The sequence below is a fragment of the Aulonocara sp. 'chitande type north' Nkhata Bay genome, linkage group LG20, assembly GCF_057382095.1.
Source record: "Aulonocara sp. 'chitande type north' Nkhata Bay isolate Kocher_YH1m ecotype deep benthic linkage group LG20, A_spYH_male_GT1.1, whole genome shotgun sequence".
NCBI classification, from domain to species: Eukaryota; Metazoa; Chordata; class Actinopteri; order Cichliformes; family Cichlidae; genus Aulonocara; species Aulonocara sp. 'chitande type north' Nkhata Bay.
This window is the reverse complement of record NC_141363.1, coordinates 29,378,784-29,395,337: the sequence shown is the minus strand read 5'-3', so window position 1 is coordinate 29,395,337 and position 16,554 is coordinate 29,378,784. Positions and strand designations below refer to the sequence as shown.

Here is a 16,554-nt window from a genome sequence, read left to right as displayed (position 1 = left end):
TTTTTAATGTTGGTTAAACAAAACTGAAAAAATAAAGAACTAAATCGAGACCTTAGAATTTCAAATAGATATAAACATTCCTTTTTGGTCACTGAATTTATCTGAAGCTTATTTTATCAGCTGAATAACAAATTCTTTGCACCCACATGTCCTGTTGATGAACAGCAATTTCATTCGAATGCTATTTTTGCAAAACTCACCACTTCTGAAAGGATGATATGTGTTGTTGAACTACCAGACAAATAAACTGAAATCTAATCAATTTCTAATTTTTTTTTGGACTATGTAGTAGGGGAGACCGGGGATAGTTGTAACGTGGGTCAGTTGTAACACTTTCTCCAGTCAGGGCTAAGTTTCAAATGATGTGACTCATCCTGTGCATGCCCAATTCAGTTCTGCTATCAGTCAGTCAGCACATTTTGTCAAACACAGACAATTTAACACGAAAAAAAGTAATTTGTATACCAAAAAGTAAGTTTTTCTACTTTATTTCAATTTCTAATAGCATTATCTGCTTTGCAGTTAAACTCATCAAACTTAAATTGTGTTACTTGTATGTCTATGGGGATATATTCTGTGTAGGTCTTTAGTGCTAATGTTTTAGCCATTGGCTGTAATGTTAGCTAGTTCATGGCTATATGAGTCTGGGTCAGTTGTAACAGCAACAGTCTGGGTTAGTTGTAACAATAATGTATGTTACAACTTACCACACTATTACTTTAACTTATATTAAACAAGTTGGGGCAATGACATTAGCAGAGAGAGGTTCACTGGTCGCTTTTGTATATGCGGTTAATGCCATTGGCAACACAATTCCTCCACTGTTTGTGTTCCCACACATATATTATGCAGACCACTGTGTCAGGAAGTACTGGTAGTGGAAATAAATCAGGATGGGTGCAAGAAACAGATTTCCTCATCTTTCTGAAGCACTTTGCAAACCACACCAAGGTAAGCCATGATAAAAAGTAATGGAATTGCGATGCTGGTGAACAACTACATTTTTTCAGCTTCATTGTTATGTTCAAAATTGGTGCAAGAGTTGTAGGTTATAATGCCCACTGAGCCAATGAGGCCAAAATCAAGGAAGACCAACCAAAATTAATTAAATATTCAGTTGCAGAAAATTCCATAATTTGTCTTTTTTGGGGGGTTGGAATATGTTCAAAAGCTGGATTTCTGCATTCTGTCACACACACACAGCTACATAAATGGCTCTAAGTGCATTCATGTGTTGAATAAACAAAGATTACATGTTAATGTTTTGTTAGTACCCTAATTTCATTGTGTTACATTTCACCCCAGGATATGTTACAACTAACCCAGACTATGGGGTTAATTGTAACATTTCACTCTTTGTGTTTGAGGCCATACCATGCAATGGGTAATTGTGCTGCAGAGAAAATAGCTGCACTATTTAATAGCCGAGATATGTAAATACTTTGCATTAAATTTTGAATCCACTACCTTAAAAGAGCTCCAATTTACAGACAGAAATGTCAAAAATGTTACAACTGTCCCCGGTCTCCCCTACAGACAATTAAAAAATTGCAAATGACAAAAGCATATCGACAACATCTATGTATTGACTGCCTGTGTTCCCAGGCACTTTAATTTCAGAGAAGGGTAGACAGAAGTGCATAATCTGTCAAAAATGTAGCAATATTTTATAATTAACTATATATGTCATGCACTGGCTGTGTGGAGGCAGATGAGGACCAAAACGCAAAACTCACGGAGGCCGGAACTGAACTCAAAATCACTGCTTTATTGCAGGGTTCACAACGAAACAGAACTAAACTGGTAATATAGACTGAAGACCGAGGGAACAGAAAGCCACACAGGTTCAGGGAAGAGACATTGACGACGCGACACTGGACTGGGGGAGACATGCGCATAAATACACAGAGGGTTAACGAGGGAAGTGGGAACACACGGGGACACAGCTGACACAGATAACCATAACGAGACAGGGCGGGGTGAACATAACATGACGTATACTGACGAGAGAAAAACAGGAAGTACACAGAGGTTCAGACAGGAGGAGAGAGAGCACGGGGAGAACAGAGACATAACGGGCTGGGGAAAACATAGAACAAAACACAAGGAGAGACGAGGGCTCACAGATACACAGGGGCACACAGGAGGTAACCAAATAAGGAACATCTTAACTAAATAATCCTAGGAACCAAGGCATAACTAGGGAACAAAATACAAAACACACAAAACTGAGAATACTGGGCCAACATGGCCCAGGACCATGACAATATATACTATTTAATCTAATTAGAAATCCTGGCCTACAATCTTGTTTATCCAAGAAACTGTTAAATCTGATAATCATTGCTTGGTAATTTGTAATTATATAAGACAGTGTAAAGAATTGTGGATCATCTGTATGTCACATTATGCCAAAGTCCTTTCAAAAAAGATAACTTGTGATGGCAATATGCTTTTTAACAAAACAACTAGTAAACATTTTGGAAGCTAATCAAGGGGAATAGGACTTATTGTTACTGTCACGGTTTGCGGGGCAAGCCGTGTGGATTTGTAGTGAGGATCCAAAAGGCGGCAGCTCTGGTGCAGGTGAGTGTTTATTTACAGCAGTGGGTACAAACAGCAACAGGGTGTGAACATGAAACCGAAACCTAAACTGGGTAAACTAACAACACAAACCAGGAATGACGGTGCAGGGAGGTCCGGGGAAATACATGCAGGGAGACCGAGGGGAAACAACACAGACGAACCAGCAACTACTATGACAGAAGACACAACTTAAATACACTCAGAGAACACAGGGGGATTACATACAGGTGGGGACACAGCTGGGAGTAATTAACATGACGAGACTAGGGAGGCAAACTGAAAACACTCACATAAGACACAGACCTTCACAATAAAACAGGAACTTACACATGAAGGACACAAACTAAGAAACGCGGACTAGATACAGGAACACACGGGCAGAACAGAGTAAACACTAACCAGAGGAAGAACAGAACCAAAATCGCGAAGAGAAAACACAAAACGCTGGGTCAAAAGGACCCAGGATCATGACAGTTACAAGATGATGTTTATAGGCCACATCAGCTTTAATAATTTGTAAACAGGATCTTATCATTAACTTTCAATAACTTTTTTCACAACCATAGTGACATTCTTTACTAGTATTAATGGACCTTTCACCCTAAAATCAAATTTACACATTTTTTTGTTCGCTACCTGTGTTATTCGTTAATCCACATTGTTTTAGTGTGAGTTGCCCAATTTTAGAGATATTGACTGTACAAGCCTACCTTTCTCTTGTTTCACATGGTACTTAATGCTTAGTAGCAATGTCTTTATGTAGACTATATGTAGCTTCATGTAGTTTTTCAACAAGGACGAGATCTCTACAGCTAATATCTCCCAAAACTAGGCAACTCATGACAAAACATTCTAGATGGATAAACAGCAGGCCAATGTGTGTCACTGCGGGGTATGCAGGTTTGTTGAGAGAACGTACCCAAAAGCAGAGAGAGAGAGGACACTGAACTTAAAACAAAAGCGAGCCTTTATTCTGGCTGATGGCAGGAGTAAAAGAAAACAATGACAATGTGTACAGCAGATTTTGATGTGATCTGTCCCTCTAACGCTAAACACAAACCTTGTTTTCAACAGAAGTTAAAGATGCGGTCATTTTCAAAGAATTTTAAACAATAAAGAGTCCCTGTGAAATCTGAGCTAACATACAACTAAACCATCAGAAAATTAAATCTGTGACTGCTTATTATACGGCTGAATGATATATTCAGCCGTATAATAAGCAGTCACAAATTTAATTTTCAATGCCTCAATGACAAATTAAAAAAGACAGAATTTATGAACTCAAGGATAATCATACATATAACAATTACAGCTGTAACCATTAGTACACTCATGAAGTTCAAATGATGTTCATTTCAAAGTAATTGCTGGAAAGGACATTGTCGAACTCGATGCGAAATTCAGGATAAGAACTGTAAGTGCATGGCACTTCAAGGGTAGCTCAACAGGTGTGAGCAACAGGCCTTCTGTTGAGCCCAGTTTCAGCATTAAAGCGCACCAAAATTTTGCCAACACATATCACAGAAGATCCTGTGCAGAAGCGCAGGATTTTTTCAGCTTTGGTTTCATCAGCGTTTTTAACATAACGCTGAAGATGGTTAAAGGTTGTCTATTCTCCGTGAAACAGCGTCAATTTTGTTGTTTCAAAAAGCTGCACTAGTCTTTTGCCTGTGGCCTTCTTTGTTTCATACAGAGATAACACACTTTCCTTGTATTAACCCCGATTCTTTTGTCCCCGTGATAGAACAGAGAAAACCGACTCATAGTGTGTTAAAACATTTATATTTCTTTTTATTCTTATGAGCCATTGTTTCAATGGCAGGCTGCATGTTGTTCTTAGGTGGTAGAAAGTGGGAACCCATCCTTGTAAAAAGGTCAAGTCGGTCCTCTTCATCATTTTCATCTATTGTGCCTTGGAGAGCCTTCTCAACAGCTGATCTCTCAACAGGAGGGAGATAGTTGAGAAACGATGCAATCAGAATGTCTACATCAAATGAGTCCATTCCGTGGATGCAGGCTAAAATGAAAGCCTTTGACAGCCTCACTGGAAAGACACCATGGTCTAGTAAGCCTTTCACCCATATCTGCCCAACTGCTTGCCATTCAGCCTCACTAAAGTCTGGCCTCAGCCTTGTAACTCGTTCATTTTCACCTTCACACTGTTCCAAAAATTGATCCCAAAATGCAGTGTAAACCTCCCTTGACACCCCAGCATCATCAACAGCCTTTTCATTTACAAAGTTCATCTTTAAAGTCTCATTCATAATGCTACTGTCCATAAATACAGCCAAAAGATCATCAACAACTTTTATCCTGTGAATTGATACATGTAGGGGGCTCTGTGGGTCTCCTGAATTTGATGGGGAAAGTTGGTTGCTTGAATCTAAAAGGCAAACCTTTTGCGATGAAATTCAGTCCATGGTCCTGAGTAAAAGACAAAACATGCACATTCCATAAGAAATGCAAATGAATTGTACAGATTACACAGTATCAATGTTCTGAAAAAGTTTGAAATTTATTTGTCTAATTTTAGACAATTAGACAAATTGGGCTCTACATTACCAAACCATGGTTGCACTGACAATTTATATATAACATTAACATTTTGGCCTGAAGGCATCCTTGTATGCCTCACAGAAAATTATACATATATATTCTTTACATGCTCATACATGTATGAGAAGACTCACTTCTGTGCAAAAAAGGTAGAGAACACAATAGTGACACCAAAACAACGTGTCACTGCTGTGTTATGTAAATAATTTGATTTCAAGACTAAATTTCCTGTTTAATCTTATCTTAATGTTAAACACTGGAATTGTCTCTCAACTGACAATATCCTTTTAATTCAAATGGACCCACAAACTGCCATATCCTCAGAAAATAGCATGCAATTTTGGGGTCAAAGGAGCTTGCAAAGAAAAGCGTCTGGACTTCTTTAAGTTGCTTGAAGATGTTTCACCTCTCATCCGAGGTGCAATTTTGGCATCTCTACAGTATGTAAAGATAGGTGTTTATGGTTGCCTGAATTGATCCATCTTACCTGTGCAATCTGGGGTGCTTCCTCCTGTATTGACTGCATATGGGGTGTGGGCAAGCCATTAGCTGAAGACAATGGGAGCAGGAAACCATCCATAGGTAATCCATTTGTGTCGGCATTTTGAGAAGGAAGTATCGCATTAATTGACAACAGACACCTTGCGTTAGTGCGACGCCTCGGGGATCCAGCTCCTTCAACACCAAGCGCACATCCTCTTTCCTCACGCGTAGTCCATGTTCCCTGCATTTAGTGTACATCCATCGGTACCCGTGAAGCTGCCCAGAGTACTGCAATTGGTTGTCAATAAATTCAACCAAGATGGCCAGGTCAGAGTACGCTTTGTGACGAGTGTGTCCCCTTGCACTAAGAACTCTCTTCAGATGTCTTTCGCTTATAAATTTTGCGAGATCTCGCAAAAGTCCGTTGTTGGGTCTGTGTTTCCCCAAACCCCGCTAATTCTAGAGACTTATTCATCATGAAGAAAACAAGACAGTCGATCGATCGATTATTTGCGCAAGGGAGGCCTCGTCTGTGTCCACCACGAAAAATGACCCCCAGATCTGACCTCCTACTGCTACCTTTTATTGAGAGACAGTTCACACAAAACACGTCAGAACAAAGCCACGCCCCCTTGGTTCTAAGACAAAGCATTTTATGTATATGTGTGAACTTCTGTAAGAGTGTGTGTGTGTGTGTGTGTGTGTGTGTGTGTGTGTGTGTGTGTGTGAGTGACCTCCTGCTGACCAAAGGGTCGTAAACCCAGGAAGCTTACATCAAAAGAAACAGATCTTTCAGATAGGATGTATCTACAATAAAACCTCCCCCAGCACAGAGTGGTTGGAGAGGTGGTCAGGATCAAAGGAATGGCTTTGATCCTACTGCTTGAACTAAGACTATACAAATTTAAGAAACACAATGGCAACATTCAACAATTAGACTTAACACCTGTCTTAATTTTTTTTTCTCCCATGTCCCCTGCGGGGCTCCGTAGTTACATGATTAAAATACTTCAGTGTATTTCAAAGTATGTGTGTGTGTGTGTGTGTGAAACATTCCATTTCTCTTAGTCAATTAATTTAAGACAAATTGATTCCTCTTCATTTGCAAATCATACTACACAGTATCCTTAACAGAATACTCAAGAAACTTAAAACCAGCCTAATTACAGGAAAATGAAAGTAAGGCATAAAACACATCAGCAAAGACACATAATACATACACGGTTTACACAATACCATATGTGTCATTAAAAATAATACAATTAAACAACTAATTCCCAATTTTGGATTTCATCTTGGTCAGGTGCTGCTTCTTTTTCTGAACAACTTCTCATTGTGGGCTTTGAAATGTCCAAGAAAAGTCTCTCTTGGTACTTCTTGACTGCTGGATCTTGCATAACTTTTAAGAATACTCGAGATGTCTTGGCCCTACTCTTGATTAAAGTCAGGGTCGGCGATGGGTAGTAGTTGATCTTGCACATCCATCATTCGGAAGCTGGTTTGGGCACTGTACAGCTCCACTTGGGCTGTAGGCTCTGCAGCAGATTCAACGGCTACTGGATGGGTCATAGTTCAGCTGTCTGGAGCAGCCTGTTTCACTCTGTTGTCCCCTCGCACTTGTGATCAGATCGCCAGCACCTGCTCCAGGAACTCTGCATCTCCAACTATTATCCAGATGCCATCTCCACCTGCAGAAAGATAGCTTTGCAGACTGCATTAGTTGTGTTCACAGTTACCTCTACAGGCCCTTTATAAGGACTTATCTATGGATCTTTGTGAGTATGCCATGCAATGTTAGTTGTTTTAAGTCTTGTTAGTTCACAACTGCATGCACTTTAGTACTAAAGTTAATATTTGTACCCAGTTAACCTTTTCCTTAGCAAATTCCAATTCATTGCTTTATTTTGTGAAGCACTTTGGAATGTTTGTCCTAAATGCTGTTATAAAGTGAAAGCTTTATTTATCTTTATCTAGCTATCAATTCAGAAAGTGCATAGTAAAGCTGCCACAAGCGTACCTAGAGTTAGCTCATCTACCAGGTTGTTTCATTTAGCCATTAATAGGGATGGGTATTGATAAGATTTTCACGATTCCGATTCCATTTTCGATTCTGTTTAATGATTCGATTCTTTATCGATTCTCTTATCGATTCTTTTTAAAAAAAAGGAGAACACTAAGGTCGATTAGCTTAGAACTTTGTTTTATATCTTCTCTTTGAACACGATAGAAATTTAGGAGTAGCACGGCCTTACAAACCCAACAGTGAGATCTGAAGAGATCCTTAAGAGATCCAGCCTATGGCTCTTCAATGGGGTGTCACAAGGTCCCCGGGGAAAAAAGTTGTAAATGTAAAATAATAAAATAAATATTCTTCTGTAGCAATAAGAAAGTATAACAAATTATTCTGTAGCAATTACACAAGAATATCCAGTAATGTCCCTGCCTACAATTAAACACATTCACTTACCGAAAATCGGGGCATCTGCTGTGGCAAATGGGTTCAAGCCTTTTACCACAAACTTAGTCACTGCTCGGTGACATTCGTCTATCCTGGCCTGAAAGGAGACGCTACCGGTAGAGTGCAGCGAGAACTGCCAGCGAGCGCCAGCCAGACTCTGTCTGTCTCTCTCATCATGGCCACCTAAATGCACAGTAATGGCAGGTTTTGTAATAAGGCAGATCGCACAAACATAATATGCACTGTTAGTTGATTATTTACCTGCCACATTAACGGGAGAGGACGTGCAAACGTTACCGCTGCTGCTGGGTTGAGATTCACGAGTCCGGAGCGGAATTAAAAACACGACATTCATTTAAGGTTATCGTGTGTTTTGTGAGCAAATGCTCCTCCTTTAAATGAAATATCTACTTTGCAAGTATTGCAACTTCCCCTATTGTCACCTGTTCTCGTAATGTATGACCAAACTTTTGAGCGTTTAAGCCGCTTAGGCGCCATGTTCCCTGCCAGGTAAATGACGCTCCACAATGTGGTGATGTCATTCGGGGCGACTGGAATTGATAAGGGAATCGTTTGCAAAAATGGCAAACAATTCCAAGGAATTGAAACAGTGGGAACTGGTTTTCAACAAGAACCGGTTTTCGATACCCATCCCTAGCTATTAATGTGTCTGTCTACTGGTGATCAAGACATCTAATTACAGCCACAGAACCAGAGAGCTTTAGGGCGACTACTAGGTGGGTTACTGCCTCTTCATACAGTTCACTATTGGGGTTCTGTTGGCTTCTCTTAAGATCCTGTTTGTTCTTAAACACTATTTGAGGCAGATTTCACATTTATATGCTGTGGATTGATCTCTATGTTCGATACTGTTGACCATAAATGTTATTCGAAGAATCCTCCCACACACACAAGACTAACCATTGAGTTTCACATGATTTTATTTCTGTTTACATAACACATGCCTCCTTCAGGTAATACCACAAAAGACACAACATACCTCTGCCATGCTGATGAAATCCTCTCTCTCATCCATCCATGAAGCCACACAACACACACCTGTCAGTCAACCTAAAGGAATGCTCTGAATGGCATTACCTTGGTCTCCATTAACACTGAGGTTTCTTGGCCCAATATGCTCTAATATGCACTTTTTAAGGACTGCTTTCTTCGATTTCTGCAATATTTCTAAAGTCCTGTCCCAGAGTGTTGCTGGAAGACAAGTTCATGCATTCATTACTTCTAGGCTGGCCCACTGTAATTTGTTATTATCAGGTAAGTTGTTATGTTGTTATGTTATTGACATTGTAACTCCTTAAAAAGCATCCAACTACATCAAAATGTTGCAACATGAATGCTGAAAGGGACTAGAATGACAGAGTATATTTTTCCTATTGACTTCTCTTCATAGGCTCCTTGTTAAATCTGTTTTTTTAATTACCATCCTGCTTCTATAGTACTGTATCTCCCCACTTCACTCTCAAACTTTAAGCTTACTAGAATATGTAAAAGTAGAATGGGAAGCTGGCCCTCCATGTTTTTAGGTCTCTCTTTGGAGTTATTATTAGTTATTATCAATCTCTGGCTCTCCTCCACAGCATGTTTTTAGCCCTGTCTCTTTCTCCTCGTCCCAGCTGGCCACAGCAGATGACCACTCCCCCTGTTTTACTGGGCATGTATTCCTGTTAAAAAGGGAACAAGATAACCGACCTCTGTTGGGGTAGCGTTCAGGTAGCTGCTCTGCTCTATGTTGGTACAGGGCATTGAAGATGATAACAGTTTGTGGATTATATTCTTAAACTTAGTTACAGCACTTTCAGAAAGACATCTACTGTGACAAAGTCTACTCCCCACTGCTGTGTAATCAATTATTGTAAATGTAAATGTCATCAGGAAATGATCAGACAGCAGAGGGTTTTCAGGAAACACTGTTAAATGTTCAGTTTCTATTCCATATGCTAAAACAAGATCTGAAGTGTGATTAAAGTGGTGGGTGGGTTCTTTTACATTTTGAGAGGAGCCAATTGAGTCTAATAACAGATTAAATGCCATGTTGAGGCTGTCATTTTTAGCATCTACATGAATGTTAAAATCACCCACAATAATTATTTTATCTGAGCTGAGCACTAAATCAGATAAAAAGTCTGAGAAATCAGACAGAAACTCTGTGTAAGGCCCAGGTGGACGATAGATGATAACAAGTTTTGGGATTTAAATATATATTCTTAATGCTTATTTGCTCATTATATTGTTTTATGTATTTTTATGTACTCTTCGGCGATCGTGGCTCAAGACTCGGGAGTTCGTCTTGTAATCAGAAGGTTGCCGGTTCGAGCCCCGGCTCCAACAGTCTCAGTCGTTGTGTCCTTGGGCAAGAGACATGACCTGTTGCCTACTGGTGGTGGTCAGAGGGCCCGGTGGCACCATGTCCGGCAGCCTCGCCTCTGTCAGTGCGCCCCAGGGCAGCTGTGGCTGCAATGTAGCTTGCCATCTCCAGTGTGTGAATGGGTGAATGAAGTGTAAATGGTAAATGGCCTGCATTTGTATAGCGCTTTACTCAGTCCCTAAGGACCCCAACGTGCTTTGCACTACATTCAGTCATTCACACACACATTCACACACTGGTGATGGCAAGCTACATTGCAGCCACAGCTGCCCTGACAGAGGCGAGGCTGCCGGACACTGGCGCCACCGGGCCCTCTGACCACCACCAGTGGGCAAACATGGGGTTAGTATCTTGCCCAAGGATATTTGGCATGCAGCCTCCTGGCTGGGATCGAACCACTGACTTTCTGATTAGTGGCCTGCTCTGCCACCTGAGCTACAGCCATCCCAAAGTGTAGTGTAAAGCGCTAGGGACCAGTAAAGCGATATACAAATATAAGCCATTTACCATTTTATGTATTTTAATAATAGAGGCCTTTATAAACCAGGCCCAGATGTGACAAAGAACTAGGTCAGAGGTTGACAAGTTGCCCTGGCAACAGACTTTAGAAAGGAGAAGTAAAGAAAAGGGGAAGTTTAGTGCAGAGCTGCACAGGAAGTAAGACACAAAGAAAGAGGAACTGCTACCATATAAGGAGTTGTTTTGATCGAAACTTAGCGGGTGACGTAGCCGAACATATAAACATTCACCTTGTGATTTTTTCAGAACTGTGGATGCGTGCTCGTGCTGCAGTTCTCCATTTCCGGAAATGTAAAATAAAAATAATTCTTTCAGTTTTTTCAGATTATAAAAGTTGTGCAATAAAAAAAAAACAATTCCATATTGCTGCTGTAGACTGCTCCAGCATTTTCTTTTTCCCCACAAATCAACTGAAATCAGCTAATTGTAGCACAAGTACACATGAAGAAAAAGGATGTTGGTCTGAGGTTTTTTCCTTTATATCCACTTGTCGTTCAGATACTTGTGTTACTAAAGTTCCTCAGTTAACAAAATAATTAAAATTAATGTAACTACTGAATTTAGTACAGTAAGGTGTTACTGCATTACTGAAAAATATAATGGATTACGTGCAACTTTGTAAAGTGTAAATTTTTTACTTTGACTTTAATTAATTTAACTATATGATATAGTTTAAAAATTGATAATGAAGATATAATTCTGTGCTGAGGTTTTGCATTCTGGTTACCTTTTTCAGGCAGCAGCCCCCGAGGGATGGACAATGTGATACATGTTATGTTGAAAGATCACGACGACACAAAACACAAGAGAAAAAGAGCTTTATTTTAAATTTACCAGAAATTATAAGTAAACAAATTGGAACAAGAAAAAATCTGGGGATTAATTTAGGGATGATATGATAAATAAAACATTTTCCCACAATGAGGAATACACAACAGTATCCAAAACTGCCTGAACTGAAACCAGTATTGACGTATTTAGTTTGATTCTGCTGAAAATGTGCATTCTGATAACATTTCATATCTAGACTAAATCATATTGTAAAGATTTAAATCAGAAATGGAAAACATTTAACATTTAAACATTTAAAATACCCAAACTACATTAATTGATTCAAACCAGCTACATTACAAATATAAAAATCCCTACAGTCCCTACAGTCACCCAAAAACATGATATCTGAATCTTTCACATGTTCAGATCGACAGTTCATTTCCTGGAGTTGCTTGACTAGTAGCACTGGTGTTGGTGTCATCGTCATCATCTCTCTTCTACAATCTGTATTTAATAAAAAATATAAATAAAGCTTATGAGTCCCACCAAGATGTCAGAGTTATGAAGTGTAATATTACGGTGGCCCCTAGAGACAAAGCACGTAAAAACTCCAAAACACTTGCAAACTCCAAAACACTTGCAAACTCCAAAACACTTGCAAACTCCAAAACACAATGGAAGTGCTCCAGGACACTAGGGGCAGTGTTGAGCTTTTGTTACCTAGTAACTACACAAGCCAGGAAGTACCAATGACCGTATTTGGACTGTATCCCAATTCAGGGTCTGCAGCCTTAAAGGCCGCATTTTAAGGCCGATTACGTCACAGCGACACGACGAAGGCTTTCCCAATTCAAAGGCTGCTCGAAATGCGGCCCTCAAATGCGTCCTTAATTTCCCTGAATTTTAAGGATGGGTCGGTGTAGCCTTCATGGCCCAACATATCCCAGATTTCATAGCGCGGCGGTGGTGTGGATAATTTTGCCGAAAAAAACGGCGGAAGCGGAGCGGAGGAAGAGTAAACTTTCAGAAGTAAGTACTGAATATTATGTCACTTATTTATGCGCGAATGTTTTTAGAATGAAGAACATTAAAACATTACTGTTGGCCACATGTCGGCAAAGTTATGTTACATTAGCAATGTTTGTACTAACTTGGTTTTAAAGCCTTTACTTCAAAATATATGCCGTTCAATAGTTGACTTTAATCTTACAGAGATTGTGATGATTTTGTGAATAATTAAAGTCAGTCATATATCCACAAACACAACAAGCTGAAAGTCAGTGATGCTGCTCGGTTTGCAGTCCTGAATATCACGGCACAAGCAGGATTCACTGCACTGTTAATGTTAGCTATGTTATATTGCTGCCTCTGTTCGGTGGTGTCGAGCCAAACGGACTTTAACGTGTGTTTGAACGAGCTGACGGTTCACTCGTTACGCTGAAAGAAAGATGCTTTAATCACAGGAGTCACACATGTGTCCACTGTACCATCTGGGAACTCTTCTTGTTTCGTAATAACACAATCCTCCTTCTTTTGTGCTGTTTTGTAGCAGTGTATACACCTGAGACTGTCACCTGTCTGTCTGTCCTTCACTCTCTCTCTTTTTCTTTCTCTCTGATTGTGTAATAAAAGTATGAACATGTATTTATAAGTTACACTTGTGTTTGAATCCTGCAGCTTATCACACATTTGATTTCCATGTGTGACAACTGCAAGTGTCCAGAGTGAGGACAGACTGAGGGACCCACTGCTGCACATCATCTGTGACACTCTGCACCCCTGATGATCCACCAGGACAAACTCAGCAGTGTGTGAGGAAGAGAAGGAGGAAGAGCCAGCAGCAGCTGACAGATGGAGAGAATAGACAGACTGTTCCCTGTTTGTGAAGGACTGCTAGGAAAGTTTAACATAACTAATTGTCTGTCCTGAATCAGTCTTATTAGGTAATGTTCAAATAATGTTATCATTCCAGTGTTTTCAGTGTGGGAGAAAGTACTCAAGGCCTTCAAGTTACACACTATGAAAGGCAGCAACAAGTTTAATATTCAGAAACCTAAAGTATGTATCAGCAGCAGAATGGACCTAAAAATAAATGTTTGTTTCAGTTTGTTAATAGGAAAATTGTACTTAGTAGTCAGTATAATCTTTTAATGATATAAGTTTGCATATGGTAGAATGCTGCATGTAATCATTTGTGTGTAGAAGTATATAGTTGGTGGCATATTGAAAGAATATCTCATCCTAGGGGGCATGTAACACTTCAACGTGTTCTAACGTCCACCCCCACATCCTGGGAGCATAGGAAGAGGTCGTACCTTGTTTTATTGTTTTAACGTAGCTATGTCTGTTTTAGTCTAAGTGCCTTCTGTTTAGATGAACTGCTGGACTTCCTCACTGTGTTATCTAGGGTGAACCATCTAGGGTGAGGGGGAGACTACCCTCTTCCTGACCAAGGATGTTCCTTTTGTGCTGTCGTGTTATATGACCCTTTGATCAGCAGGACCCCCCCCCCCCCCCCCCCCCGACCCCCACACACACAAGCACCCACTGAAGTATAAATAAAGACCGGGGCAGTTTCTCAGTGCGAGTCTCAGTCTGGAGGCTGCCCTTGCTAGCAAGAAGTTCTGTGTGTTTCTCTTCTCTGAGTCTTTACTGAAGAAGTGTTTTAGAGTATATTTCTTAACACAGTTCTATGAAGCTTTGAGTATTTTGGATTAGTAGCACTCCTGTGTTTGTTGCATCATATTGCTGTAATTGTTTATATGCTTTATATATTCTGAGGTAAGTTGATCTATAGTGTTACATCATATTCTATAAGGATGTTATGTGTTTGTATACTTTCTGCCCAGTTTGACCCATTTAGCAGAAGTCAGCCTGTTTAAGGCTCTGATATCTATTCTGTATGACTTAAAGCAGTTATGACATGGTCTGATTTTCACACCCAATAAAGGAATATTTAATATATCAGTCTACTCTTCATTTTATCAGAAACAGTTATCACAGCTTGTACATTTTCTTTTTATAAATATAGGTAAGCAATGAGTCAAATTTAGTAATGCCAACATACTGAAGGAACAACATTTGTCTCTTATATATGATACATCTATATATGCACTGTCAAAGATACTTGTCTTTGAGTGAAGATTTAAGGTGTTAAGACATATAAATAACTGCAACTTGAATCTGTACTGAGGCTCAGTATTTGACACAGAGTTCATGTTCACTGCTGTAATAGCTAATAATGATTAATATAATAACTATAATATTGGCCATATTATATTTACATTACCAAAGTGATATGACTTTAGTCTCATGAACAACATTAGCTAATTGTTATTTACTAACTAATCTTAAATGACTGTTCAGTACAGAAATTAAGCCCAAAAATCATGTTTTACTGTCCTGTGGTCTCAGCCTCAGATACTTATCAAATCACACAAAGCTCTTGTAGAAACAAACAAACAAATGAACAAAATATGTTCTTCCTCATTTCTGTCAAACCAAGTTGTATGACACGTTTCCAGCGGTTAGTATCATGGTTGCTAGCCAACCTGGGAAGCACAACGGAGACTAGACCGTCCCATACAGACAAATTTGCCGTTTATTTTGCAAATCGAGCTCAACACTGCCCCTAGCGTCCTGGAGCACTTCCGTTGTGTTTTGGAGTTTGCAAGTGTTTTGGAGTTTGCAAGTGTTTTGGAGTTTGCATGTGTTTTGGAGTTTGCAAGTGTTTTGGAGTTTGTATGTGCTTTGTCTCTAGGGGCCACCGTATAATATGATCTCAGGTCTTTAACAAGATAGACAGTTTTTAACTGCAGCTTTCCTGCTTGCACACGCATCATTTAGCTTATTATATAGTAATGCCTGTTGCAACTACTGCAGTCTATTTGATTTGATAACAGCATGTTTTAGGTTATTTTTTAAGTGTTCTATTGCCAGCAACAGATTTATTGAGATTTAATTTAATTATGGATTTAATTTGCTGCCAATAAAGAGCACTTTATGCATATTATCATTAGAAGACAGAATTTCCCAGAATCCGTTGCAGTTGAGATGGTGCTCATGCTTAGCTAGAAACATTTTCTCATATAAAGACTATCGTTTCTACAACTGATGTCCTGTCCATTTTTCTGGCTAAGTAGATTTGCTACAATAATGCCAATCAATGCAATAAAATAGAATAAAGTAGTACCTCAAGGCCATTGTCCTTGCACCACTTTTTGAAGATTTCTTTGATTTCTTTTTCTTTCTCTTCTCTCTCTTTCCCTTGTAGGTTTTCATTGTTCTTCCAGTAAACCCGGAACATATCGTCAGAAAAACTATCTACGAGAAGCCTGGACACCTGACATCAGAGACAGCAACATAAAATCACATAATAAACAGCCAACGTTGTCTTATGGAGATACCAAGAAAAAGAACACACAGTTAATGGAAATAAAGGATGGAGTTCTCACCTTTGATTTGGGGATTGGTTCCCCTTTATCTGGGTTATACTTGCGATAGAAATATACTTTTCTGAGGGGGTCCTTATTTTTCATCCCATAGTCAAAAGGGACATCCTAAAATCAAATGTTACAGAGAAACCTGTATTTATATTTACATGTAAATAATTGCCTAGGTTTGATATATATTTTAAATAAATTGACTATATTAAGAAAAGTTTGGTGGTTTAATAAAACTTACAATAACTTCAAAATTGTCTTTCTTGTCATTAGGAAACTTTTGAACCAGTTTTTTTTTTAAACTTTTCTTCAATTCCTGAAGGATGGAGGAGAGAACATGTGTTATTATT

The 16,554-nt window shown here is 39.3% G+C and overlaps 1 long non-coding RNA gene and 1 pseudogene across 1 annotated transcript; both read right to left on the bottom strand.

Moving 5' to 3' along the window:
* Nucleotides 1–3,925: 3,925 nt before the first annotated feature.
* LOC147305882 (uncharacterized) lies at nucleotides 3,926–5,722 on the bottom strand (annotated as a pseudogene).
* A 6,271-nt stretch (nucleotides 5,723–11,993) lies between these two features.
* Nucleotides 11,994–16,522, bottom strand: LOC147305881 (uncharacterized). Its single transcript, XR_015126651.1, has 4 exons — nucleotides 16,446–16,522; nucleotides 16,217–16,321; nucleotides 15,955–16,104; nucleotides 11,994–12,266 (listed from the first exon to the last, which is right to left on the bottom strand). It is a non-coding gene; the product is annotated as an uncharacterized LOC147305881 (long non-coding RNA).
* Nucleotides 16,523–16,554: the final 32 nt, after the last annotated feature.